The sequence below is a fragment of the Papaver somniferum genome, chromosome 10 (genome assembly GCF_003573695.1).
Source record: "Papaver somniferum cultivar HN1 chromosome 10, ASM357369v1, whole genome shotgun sequence".
Lineage (NCBI taxonomy): Eukaryota > Viridiplantae > Streptophyta > Magnoliopsida > Ranunculales > Papaveraceae > Papaver > Papaver somniferum.
The window spans coordinates 45,178,924-45,191,756 of NC_039367.1; the positions used below are offsets into that span (position 1 = coordinate 45,178,924).

Consider the following 12,833-nt stretch of genomic DNA (forward strand, 5'->3'; position numbering starts at 1 on the left):
ACATGTATTTATAGATGAAACATCATATGTATTGAAAGGAAACTAAAAATTCTAAAATAAAATAGTTGTATGAGAATTTTTGTAATTGTTGTGTATCGGTTAGATCTTAGAGCTTCTCCAATGGAATGTGTGTGAAGAAAAAAGTCTTCATCCACATAGGATACACTATCATATTTATAAAAAATTATCTCCAACCCATTGATGCGAGGATGATGTGGCAAAAAAATAATTAAACATCCTCTAAGTGCACCTCTAGTTTTAGACATTCACTTAGAGGATGTCTTCCCGTCCTAGTCACACTTTTGTTAATAAAAATCATTGAATACAAAAATATAAATATTTTTAACCAATCATGTACCTATAAATAAGTAAAAGAGGGATATAAAACTTTATGGGTTGGAGATAAAATTTATCTTTTCCTAATATTTAGCATTTTATATTTAGAGGATGTCTTAAAAGTGATGTCACAAATGAAATATCCACATTCAACATTGGAGAAGCTCTTAGCATTATCTATCTTACAAAAAAAAACAAATGGTTTTCATCTAATCCGACGGCTTTGAATCAGTATATTATTGTAATCGACCGCCGTCATTTGCTCTCATTTGCTTTCAAAGTTGAGAGACAAATCCTGGTTCAGAATCAACTCATGTTTAACGCCACATCCAACGGCTCAGATCCGTCCATCCATTATTACCCTCTTCCTCGTTACGGAATCATATGTTCCCTCACCATTAGACTCCCGATAAAATCAGCGCTAACTTAGGGCATTATCTCTTCACTCTTCCGTTTCAAAACCCTCCCCTAATCTTCTCTTCTTACATCGCTCCTCTGATTTAAGGAAACAAAAACGATTTTCTTTGAAGACCCCTGATAATTTCCTCATACGTTACATGCAACAGCATCCCTACATAAACCCTAGCCTAGACGAGTTCATCATCTCGCCATGGTTCATTCGCATTGATTTGGTAGGTCATCATAGAAATTACGAGTTTGCAAATGAGTGATTGTTACAAATTTGGGTGCCTGATAATTTTTTCCCTTACTCGCAGCTCATCCAAATTTCACTCCAGAGAAAGACATCTTGCAGTTTTGAGAAAATCTTTGATGCAATAATAAAATCATCAATGTAGTCGAGCATTTCGTCTTCCGTATTTTTATTAGGTATGTTATAATTTTCTCTTCAGCATTTTTTTTTTGTAGGTTTTCTGCTTACGAACCGTAGAAATCATGTATGTTAACTATGGTTGAGTTTGAATCCATGTCAAGGGCTCAAGGATAATGTAAATCAGAAAATGCATGTGTTACATTACTTTGATACATTAGTTTCAATGAACTGATCCTGATTTATATATATCTTCAATCTTCTATGGTGTTCAATTTCTAAACTTTTTCCATTTTCATTTTGAAACAACTCAATTGATAAGTCTAGACAGTATTTGGTTGCCATATCATTATTTGAAGATGAATTTGGCTAGAACAGAGTGTAGTTTTATTCAATATTTGTGAACCGTTGTATTGAATAATATCTACTGTAGATTAAGAGTCTATGCTCCTAATTTACAAACAAATTTTTAGTATTGTCAACAGGGTAACAGTGATAATGGACTTAAGAGTGTTTGAAAAATTGCTTGCAAAAAGAGTTTTAGGGGGTATAAAACTGAAATGCCAGCAACAAAGAAGAATGAGTTCGGCAAGAAGTTTGATATCTAAATTAGTTGGCCGCACCGTAACTTACTAAGTAAATTTTGGCTACAACATCCAAGCGAAAATTTTGGTCACTGAAAATAAGGTACCGACAAAACTTAAATCTACTGTTTGAAGTACTAATTCGTGATTTTTTGTTAACAACTTATTTTTGGTTTCAGTTCCAGAAATCAGTAATTTTTTATACGTATCAGATGACAGAATTTTGTTAATAAGAGAAGAAAATGCAGAGCTGATTCATACGAGTGTTTCACTTTTCTGAGATTAATGAGAAGATTATCATTCAGTTTGGAACGACACAAGGACATGATAGATCAATATTGGAACTGCAGATGAGGATGCGGGTACTTCACTTTCCAGTTTTGCGCATACAATCTTCTTAACCGTTACCAAGTTACTGTTGTTTTTTCATTAATGAAAAGTTTAAAATTGGTTGTAGAATATGTTGTCTTTGTAGAAAATGCACGAGCATGCCAAATATGGTGTCACGGCAACTTGGCATTACAAATAATCCGAGAAGAAGGTGCCACAGTCAAGGGATACAAATCTCCGTTTTAGTCCTTACAAGTAGAAAATGAAACTAAAGAAAAAATGACGACCATGGTGATGAGCTTTGCAAGTATAGGTCCTTGAAAAGGGAATCCAGTTATCATGATGGAAGGAAGTCACCTTCTTGCTTCAGTTATTGTCAAGGTTCGTAGTCTTTTATTTTGTACATATTTTGTTTCAGTTCATACTTGGGCATGCTCTAGAATCAGTCTTTGATTCATTATTCATGACTCTTAAATTACAAACATTCTTACATTGATCTACGATGGGATATACGGAATATCTCGATTACTTCATGTGGTAAGTTGTTAGCTTTACAAATAACTGCTTAATTTTTTATGCCTTTTTGATGAAGTATATTGGTTAGTGTTTCAGAGAACATACGGTTATGGTCTAATAATCTGAACACTAAACCCACAATTATATTAGATTACTACCTAAAAAATCTTATTACATAACTGATCAATGTAGACTCATCACACATCCTAAAGCTAGAAGATTTGGTAGTGACCATTTCATTGCAGCACTGAATACATTAAAACCAACTACGTCCACACGATAAGGTCTGGAAGGTGATTTTCCTAGGAGGATGAGGTTTTAGAGTAGCAATAGTGAGTATCTACATCTGGTAGCTCTCTTGAGATGGTGTGTTGTTCTTTTTCCCTCAATCTCTTGACGGGCGTATTGTATGAACTAAGTACCACCATTATTGTTTCATGTATTGAAATGTAGCTAGGATTATCACCTTCCAGTCTAGCCCTCCTGACTTTGGAGTTGGGAAATCAGATACAAGATGGTACAATGAGCAGTTCGCAAGCAAAATAAAAGGAAGCTGACTGTGCTTTGCTTCCTGAAAAAACACCTTTCTTCAATGAGATGGTAATATTTGGTTTCCTAAAAGTTTATTCATTTCTAAAGAGCAGTCATGTCATATTAATGCCAGCAATGATTTTATGACTATTTGTTGTTACAAATGAATGTATAGAGTTGGCATCCTCAATCTTTTTTAGTGATTTAGCTCTTCCGATGTATATGTAAGGTTTTATTTCGTGGTATTTCAGTGTTGGTTGTTCACCATATCATTTGTGCTTATGCACTAGATAGATATAGTCCCTATCATTACAGCAGTATGCTTCTACGTTTATGTAAGAATTTCTTGCTTGATCATTTGGACACAAAATGGACTTTGATTCGTTCTACCAAAATGCATAGGTTTAACTTCGGTGGTAGTCAGTATTGGTAATTCGGATTAGTCAAGCTTACTACACATTTTGTGTTCTTCTTCTGGAATTTTCCTGTTGGGGTTCTCTTATTATGCCGTTAGTTTTGATGATATTGATGTTTTCAGGTCACTATGGAAGAAGGGCCAGCAAGTCCAATATTTAGAAATCATTTGGAAGTCAGCACAAATTGCAAGTTCTGATTATTTATTTATTTGAACAGGACGGATGATCAGTATCTTCACCTTGCTATTTGTTTTTGTGCTTGGAGGATAGCGGCTGGAATAAACTCGAACCAACCTTTCTCTACAGTTGAAATTTTAACAGTAAGAATTGCACCAGTTAAAAATTTCAGGACGATTTGAATTGCACCCGTGGAGTGAATCCGATTTGGACTAGCCAGTATTAGATTTAATAAGAGAAGCGGTTAATATCTGTGACTACATATATTGGAATTTTGCTAAATAACAGAAAATTGAAGAGGCAAATTATAACAAAATCCGCTCTAATATTTGTAAGAAGTTTTCATCTTACATATTATTTTCGTTTCAGTCTCTTTTTATGTATTATTGTACTCATGTATTAGTTAACAATGTGTGCCAATATACAAAGTGCAGGGTGAGTGTTAAATTTATTCGCAGGGATTTAATAGCCATTAATTTTGATTTTTATTGTCACTGGAGTTTCAGAATTTATAAGTGGACTTTGGGTCCCTTGAGGCTGCACCACTTCATCTTTTCTTATCTGCTCATCATGCGTTTGTATTACGTCTGTGTGTATATATATTCATTTGGTTATATAATCAGCCCTGCTAATTCAAATGTACGTTGGGTGAGGGCTTAAAATGTGGTGCATTCTCAGCCGAAGAACCATCCGTCCGTTTCAAATTCTTGGAAATCAAGTACATCCTACTACATTTTAAGCGTTGCTACAACGAAGACTCAAGCTGTCAAGCATTTGTTGATGCATTAATAGATTTACATTTTTGGGTGATGCATTAATAGCGAATAAAATGGATCTGTCAACTTTGGCATACGGATCCGTCCAGAGTTAAATTCAGTTTTTTGTTTGTTTTGGTCACTAAGATGGAGGTTGTTTATCATATTCCGATCACTTTAATATTTCCGTTCTCAAATATTTCGAGAGTGACCAACCGATGGATACTTTGTGGTGTTTAGTCATGAAGGTTATTATTGGGGTGTCACGTTTCATTAGAGGGGCGTCATCTAATAAGATAAAAATGGGTCACCCACAAGTAATATCAAAAATCCCTTATCTCAAATAATTTTGTAATGACCAAACAACCCCTATGTAGTTAATTTTAATTTAATTAGATAATAATTAAATTAAGAAGATGAATTTTGTTAGATGGTAGAGAGGGTTTAACACAAAGTGATGATGAATCTCAACTATTGAAGAAATAAATCAACAAAGTGAAGAACCAATGTTGAAAATCAACAGGTACACCTCTAAACTATCTCCCATGAGTTCAATTTCACTCAAACTAGCTTAAGTACGTAAAAAGTTTGAGATTTTTAGACTTTCATGGAAAATTACGGTTGGGTTGAGCTTCGTTGCCAACCGTAATTCAATTTTACGTCTGGGTTTGGAAGAACTCCAAACCGTAACTGGTTTCCAATATGACAAAACCTGAATTACGTCTAGGCTAGATTTGTCATCCAAACTCAGCCGTAAATAGTTTTTGCATGGTTATTTATTACTTATTTTACGTCTAGGTTAGGTTAGCGTCTGAAAAAAACACTTCAAAAACCCAGACGTGGGAGAATACGTCTGAAAAAAATTTCACGAACCTCGACGTAGTATATTACGTCTGGAAAATTTATTTTGCGAACCTGGACGTAGGAGGTTACATTTGGAAGAGTTACTTAGCGAACCTAGACGTAGAAGATTACGTCTGGTAAAGTTGCACTACGAACCTAGACGTAATCCAATTTGAAACTTCTTCCATAAAACATACAGTAAGAATTACGTCCAGGTTGATCCTATAGAAATACAAACCGTAAAATTGAAATTACGTCTAGGTTTACAAAAGAAAAATTTAGTAAACTAACCTAGACGTAATACAACATTGGACGGTTTGATTCAAACAAAACCTAGACGTAAGACTACATGCAAATCCTATTTTACGGTTGGATTGAATTCAACCTAGACGTAAGTTCTTCAATTTCAAATTTTACGTTTAAAAACCTAGACCCGAACCCAGACGTAACACGAGCAGATGAATAACTGAAACCTAATTTTACTCCGATTTCATTCAATCTAGCCTATTTTAAGCACAAAAAAGAGTAAACAAAGATGGGTTTGAACGATTATTACCTAACATACACCATGGGTTTTTATTGTGGAGTTTGAACTTGTGATTCTTGAGATGCTTGGAGCAGAGGAAGAGAAGAAAGATGAAGAGAGCAGTTTTTTTTTTGTTGAATTAAAATACAAAAGATTAGGTTTTTAAGTTTTATTTTAGTTCAAGGGTAATCTAGACATTTTGTTTTGGTGTTAGGATAACTCATAACCACTTTTTTGGACACTAAGAATTCAAGTGAAGCCCCTCTATTGGAGTGTGATACCCGAATAATAGCCTTCTTAGTCATATAGCAGAAATGATGAGTAAAACGACGTCAGAAATTAATTTGGCAGGCAACATCTAGGACCACTCAAAAAAGGGTAAAAAGATACCCCGTATGCCTTTGTTAGTAAACCTACTGTTGTTAGTCATGGTTATTTGGGTTGTAAGGCTAGCTCTTGTGGACGAACACATTTGTCAAAGTGGCAAAAGACATGCGCGCGCGCCATCCTTTCTCAGGACTCAAGCTGTAATTCCTTGCTTTGCTTGAGTAGATTCTTCAACACATAACTATTACGTGTTAAAAAGATCAAAAAAAACGCGTAAAGTTTATGCATTTTCAATGAATCGTGCATAATAATTTTTAGGTTTTCAATTATGCTAAAAAGAGGGTCCGCTTTTTTATTATATGAGATTTAAAATTTCACAAATCTTCAAAAATACGTTCCAACCCGGACCAGGTGTGTGGAAAATGCGAAAGACCTTTGAGTCTTCATAAGAACCAAATCATAAATGTTGATCTCTATCTTTAACGAAGAGTCGAAACCCGGGTCGTTACGGCACGGGTCATACCCTAGTATGGAACAAAAAAAACTCTATGTACAGTAACTAATCTTGCATATCATAATCAGAATCTTGGATATCAATTATCTTTTTTAATCTTTAATATAAAAATAAAAAAGATTTGCATATATTTCTTCACATCTAATTACTATCTTCCAAATCATTTATTGCATGGTGGAATATACTCATCATTCACGACATTCTTTTGTAGACAGAGGCTCCATCTGGATCCATGATAATTTCTTCGTCAATTTGAAATAAAGGAGGAAAAGCGAGCCTCATGGATAAAAACAGGTTCGTAGAAAATATGCTCTACGAACCTGCTTCTATCCATGTTACCTATTTCTATCCCATGAGGCTCGCTTTGAATAAGATTCACGATGATACCTAGGTTGGATAATCCGATGACAACTAGGTTGGATAAGCATGGAGCAGTGACACTTGTTCGTTGGATATCCATGACAAAAAAAAAATACTGATAATTGGGTCGAATGTAATCCTTCATAATTCGGTTAATAGGGAAGCATTGTTATCTTGACTCTCATGTTTACCAAGTTTTTTTTTCAAATTTTCAAATTTCCCAAAATATCACCTCTTGAGGAGAGATTTCAACCATGCCTATTTTCATAAAAAAAGTCTCCCCAAATCACTAAAAATAACAAATCAATGACTTTCAATTCTTATTCGAATAACAGGGGTGCTAAAGTGACTCTTACAATGTCCAGAAGATAGCCAACATTAGAATTCCCCTCGACTCTTACAATGCCCAGAAGATAGCCAACATTAGAATTCCCCTCACAGGGGATGACAGATTGGTATGGTTGCATACTAAGAATGGTGAATTTTCCGTGAAAACATGTTACAAAGCTCTCTCTGGCGAGATAAACTATCTACAGAATTCCCATCCCAGTCAACCTACCTATAAAGCCCTTTGGAGCTTCCCCACTCTTCCTAAGATACATCTTTTCTTATGGAAGTGTATAGAAAATGTCTTACCTACTGGAGTCAGACTCTCACAATACAGAAATCAAGTAGATTCTTGTTGCTTATGTGATACTAATTCGGATGAATCGGCTGAACATCTTTTTATTCACTATGATTATGCAAAAACTGTTTGGGCAAATACTCCCTTTGGTCACTATGTAACTTCAGAGGATCTTTCTGACACAAGTATTAGGACTTGGTTTGATGAATGGTTGAAGAGTAGTCACAGTATTGCTATCAAACAATCAATATCACAGCATGGTGCATATGGAGGGATAAACGTTTCAAGACCTTTCAAAATAAAACTGTGACACCATTGAGCACTGCCAATCAGGCTTTGAAATTCTTAGAAGATATAAATGATTGTATGCCAACACCAATTGTTCCACTAGATAGATCTGCTGCACCTATACAGTCACCAGATAACAGTGGGCTACCTTAGCATTGTCGTATTCTATGTTGTGATGCTAGCTATGACTCTGATACTAATGAAGCAGGTTCTGGTCTTGTATTAACTGATTTTACAGGGTCTTATGAAGGATGCAAGCTCATGAAAGGAGTAGCTAGATCATAAGAAGAAGAAGAACGCATTGCGTTGCTAGAAGGAATCAAATGGATGGAGAACAAAGGCATAACCAGATTCTGTGTCCGCAGTGATGCAAAGAGTGCAATCACTTATCTGAATAATAATAACCATCAATAATGCTGGTTTAATCAAACTATTTTAGATGATTGTAGGTTTCTTTTAAATAATTTTCCTTTCTCAAGTGTTGATTACGTCAATAGAATTTTTATCTCCATAGCTGATAAAGCAGCAAAACATTGTAGGAGAAATAATGTAATGGGCGAATGGACAGGTGAAAAACCTGACTTTCTCCTAGATATGTAATCTCTTTTATGAAATGAAAATTTTTATTTTAGCAAAAAAAAAAAGTGACTCTTACAAATTCTTAATCCAATAACATGGAGTTTTAGAGAATTTAAATGACTTAAAAAAAGTCTCTAACGAATAACAAGAGACATTGGGAGACTCTCTAAAAATCCTTATGAACTAACAGTAGATTTGGGAACTCTCCAGAAGTCCTCTGAAATCTCGTTTGACTACCACCCTGTTAAATTATTCAACATTGTCGCTTCCGATCCCAATGTTAGACGAGTCACTAATGATTGTGGGTTTGGACCAATTCTAAAATATTTTTTATGAAACTTATCGACAACAAACTATCTAGTGGTACATACCTTAAAGGTGGTGGCATACCGCCCTTACATTTTATTTCCTTGTGTTACATTGGAAATAGGTTTTATTCCATGGGATTCATACAACTCTTGCATTTGGCACGACATCAGGAATTCCCAAGACGAAAAAATAAGAATATCTTCAATTAAATTTGTAGGATGCCAACGTAACACGGTTTTTAAAAAAACACAATTGTTATTTTTTTCCTTTAGTTGTCTTTCACACTTCTTCTACAAAAAATATTAGAAGAGTCTGTAGTAGCCATTTTTTCATTCACATCTAAATCTAAACACATATGAAACTTGTGATTCGATATCAATACCTACGTCCATGACAAAAGAAGAGATTGTTTATTCTCTCAAGTGAAGGATCAAAAAAGGTTTATGGCTAAATTCTCACTTCCAAACTCAATACACTTCGAAATCTTGCCACTCCATTTTCTCACCAAAAAGTCTAACCCTTTTCTGAATAGTATCACCCATAGGTTATAATCACAATGCTTATACAACGAAAGTTATAATGTAAAACAGATACATCGTTTCCTGCTGCACTCCCCGATGAGACTCGAGACCAGACGACTACTTTACGAGTCCTCATTACCGCTTTATCTCTCTCGAGTCTTGTTCTTCTCACTAACATCCAACACTCTTCTTCCACGATGACATGACTTATCTAAGTACCGCTCATCCCCTGCTCCCTACATATCCATTAAATACATTGCCTCCTCTTCAAACTTTGGTGTTTATTCTTCATTTAGTTTTCCATGCATCCTTATCATATGTGGTTGTGGTAGATGTCTTTGATAAAGCGTAGATTCTTAAAGTTTCTCTCAATTTCCTTCCCTTATTCCCGTAGTCCCTTTTCTAGAATGACTATTCCTGTCTACTAGATTATTATCAATTGGAGCGACTAAATGCAACCTTGATTTAGGTTAAATACAATGTAACCTCTCTTTAAAATTCAAATTTTTTATAACCACCAGTAGATTTTTAACATTAATTCAGGTGAGTCGGAACGAGTTACGCCCTGAGGATCGGCGACCAACTCAGGAAAATTTTTTCTTGGTTCTTCTTCGTTTTCAGTGCTAAGCAACATTAATTCAGGTGATTTCTCAGGTTAACCTTATGATTGGCGTTACTTTTCTTCATTGTTTGTTTTAGTTTAGCTTTCATAGCTTTTATTTAGAGTATTAGTTACTCTTTCATGGAAAAGAATCTGGATCTAGAAATGGATTTAGTAGTTGATTTAGAAAAGACTTATGAAGAAGCTCCATCGATAGATCTGATCAATGATACAGAAGTTCGATGTGCTGTTTGGAAATTCTCTCTTATTAGTCATTTAGATTTACTTTTGTTATAAATTTGAAAAGTCAATGGAAGGTGAAAGGAGAATGTAAGATGATTCCATTAGGAAAATATTTCTTCATTATCAAATTGGACAGTGAAGCAGATAAGAACATGATAAAAGCAGGCAAATGAGAAGTTTCTAATCAAGTATTATGGATCAAAAATTGGATTCTGATTTTCGTCCAAAAAATCATAGAACTTCTTCAACAACAATTTGGGTTCATCTTCCAGGTCTTAGTTTGGAGTACTGGGATGAGAAAACTTTATTTACTATCCGTAGGGCTCTTGGGGAGCCTGTAAAGGTTGATGAAGCAACTGTGAATTATGAGAGTGGGTATTATGCTAGAGTTTTAGTGAACATTGATTTGGCAAAGAAGGTACCAAGTAAACTGTGGATTAAAACTAAATATGGAGGTTTTATGCAGAATCTAATTCTTACTAAGCCACCAAAATTCTGTGGGAAATGCAAAATTATTGGTCATGTTCAAGCAGAATGTAGATTTCAAACTGCTTCAAAAGAGTTCAGCACACCACAAAGGAATAAATCTTCTCCAAACTTAAATTTTAATAAGTCATGTCAAGACAAGGGTATCAACCATCAAACAGGAGGGAAACGATTAAGATTTTTTCGAGAGTCGTTGTTGTAAATATGATTCGTTTCAGATTTGTGAAGGAAATGGAATTTTTAGAATTAATAAAATTATATACAAAATTATTAACAATGGGTGCGAGAGGTAACCAAGACACTAGATTCCACTATTATGCAAAATTGAATGATAAATATTTCAAAACTCTATTCAATTCTTAAGTCCTCTTTTATCTTTAATTCACTATCAATCATACAGATTCTCAAACATTATTTGTAAACCTTAAGCATAGATTATCAAGAGATTAAACCAAGCATAACCTATCAAACTGAATAACAAATAATTAAGACAATCATTCAAACAATTTAAAACTCTGCAAAAGCAGCGATTATGTGAATTATATAATTAAATGAAATAGTTACCCATTTATGTTGCGTGAATAGCTTCCTCCATTGCCTTGGTTACGAGGGAATTAGCTCATCATAGTATAAATGCTCTCAAAATAATTTATTATGGCTCAAAAATGGTTTACAAATGATGAGAAAAAGAGAAAATGGTGTAAATAGCTAATGTGCGACCCACAGGAAGCGTCACACAAGAACGATACATATGAAATGTTGTAGTCTTTGGGAAACTACGACCCACACTCCATTGTCGCTGTCAGTGTTGAAGAACGACAGTCTCTTACAGTCTATTGTTCTTCGTGTTCATCTTCATGCAGCAGCAGAAACAGAGTTTTGTTAAACTCTGATTTCGTCTTCTCTAGCTCTCCCTAGCTCCCAAAACTCTCGACACCTTCTCTAGTATACCCAAAGAGCCTGTTTATACCCAACAACCGCTCCAAATCTCGCCAATAACTCCAATATAATTCTTCATTATGCGGGCAGTGAATAACAATATTTTCCGAATATTTTCTTACCAAACTTGGAATTTCTTGCGTAAACTTCCTCCCTCCAAAGTGATGCTCGAGCCAAAGTGATGCTCGAGCCATTCCACATCATCAGACACGTCCATAACTCTCCATGACGCGTGATTATCATCCTCCAGTACATGCTTGCCCTGTTTTGAACTCGAGAATCAAAACACGTATTCCAGCCAAATTTGATCGAAATCACCACCCAAAATTTGTTCCTTATGCCAAATCACATCTTTCTGCCAATTTTCAGCGATTGAATCGCACTCTAACCCATTCATTTTGACAATCAAAATTCTGCCAGTTGAAAACTTCATTTCCCGCCAAAAACACAAATTCAAATTGTTGAAGAAGGTGCCCCTTATCCAGAGTGCTGGGGTGCGAATATCAATTGGGGTGGAAATAGTAATTTTTCAGGGTTCCTCCGAGACATTTCTGGGACGCTTCCGGTGCATTTCTGGGGTGCCTACGATACATTTCTCCGGGGTGTAAAACACTGCTTTTTGAGCCCATTTCGCCGCAAGGGCTTATTTCTCTAAAATTTCCTACAAGAACACAAAATAACACAATAAGTACTTAATCGAGTCTAACAATACAGAACATTGAGAACAAAATAGACACATAAATGCGTCTATCAAATACCCCCAAACTTATTATTTTCTAGTCCTCGAGCAAATTTATTCTAGAAAGGAAAATCATTTGAACCCTAGGTGGACCTAGTGGCGGAGTGTTGTCTCCGGAGGGTTTACCAGAGGTGTACCCACAAAACCTTTATTCCAGACCCTAGCTATCTACGCAGAACCTTGGAAGGCACTAAAGAACCTCATTGGTTGGCATACTTATTGCTTATAGGAGGAAGAACCCTGATGCGAAATTCCAATTGTTGTACACGAGTTTGCACTCAAGCATACTAAAATTCATATAAAGTGACAGCTCTACTCAGATAGTTGCACTATGAACATCATATTCGGAGTCAAACTAATCATATGGATAGAAAAAGGAGATGGAAATAGAAAAATGTAGATGGTTTTGATGTTAACCAAATGATCGATGTTTCACATATCTGTCTGAAGGCCACTGCCAGAATGAACCTATCCTAATGGACTAAGATACCGGTCTGACTAATATCAACACAACTGGCA

At 35.3% G+C, this 12,833-nt stretch overlaps 1 long non-coding RNA gene across 4 annotated transcripts; it reads left to right on the plus strand.

Moving 5' to 3' along the window:
* Positions 1-750: 750 nt before the first annotated feature.
* On the plus strand, positions 751-4,147 carry LOC113317227. 4 transcript variants are annotated; one of them, XR_003343348.1, is made up of 7 exons: positions 751-968; positions 1,053-1,164; positions 1,579-1,792; positions 1,869-2,051; positions 2,165-2,400; positions 2,989-3,135; positions 3,700-4,147. It is a non-coding gene; the product is annotated as an uncharacterized LOC113317227 (long non-coding RNA). The 4 variants fall into 4 exon arrangements; XR_003343347.1 differs by lacking the exon at positions 2,989-3,135 and having other exon boundaries at positions 2,147-2,400; positions 3,700-4,110; XR_003343346.1 differs by lacking the exon at positions 2,989-3,135 and having other exon boundaries at positions 3,700-4,110.
* The last annotated feature ends 8,686 nt before the right edge of the window (positions 4,148-12,833 follow it).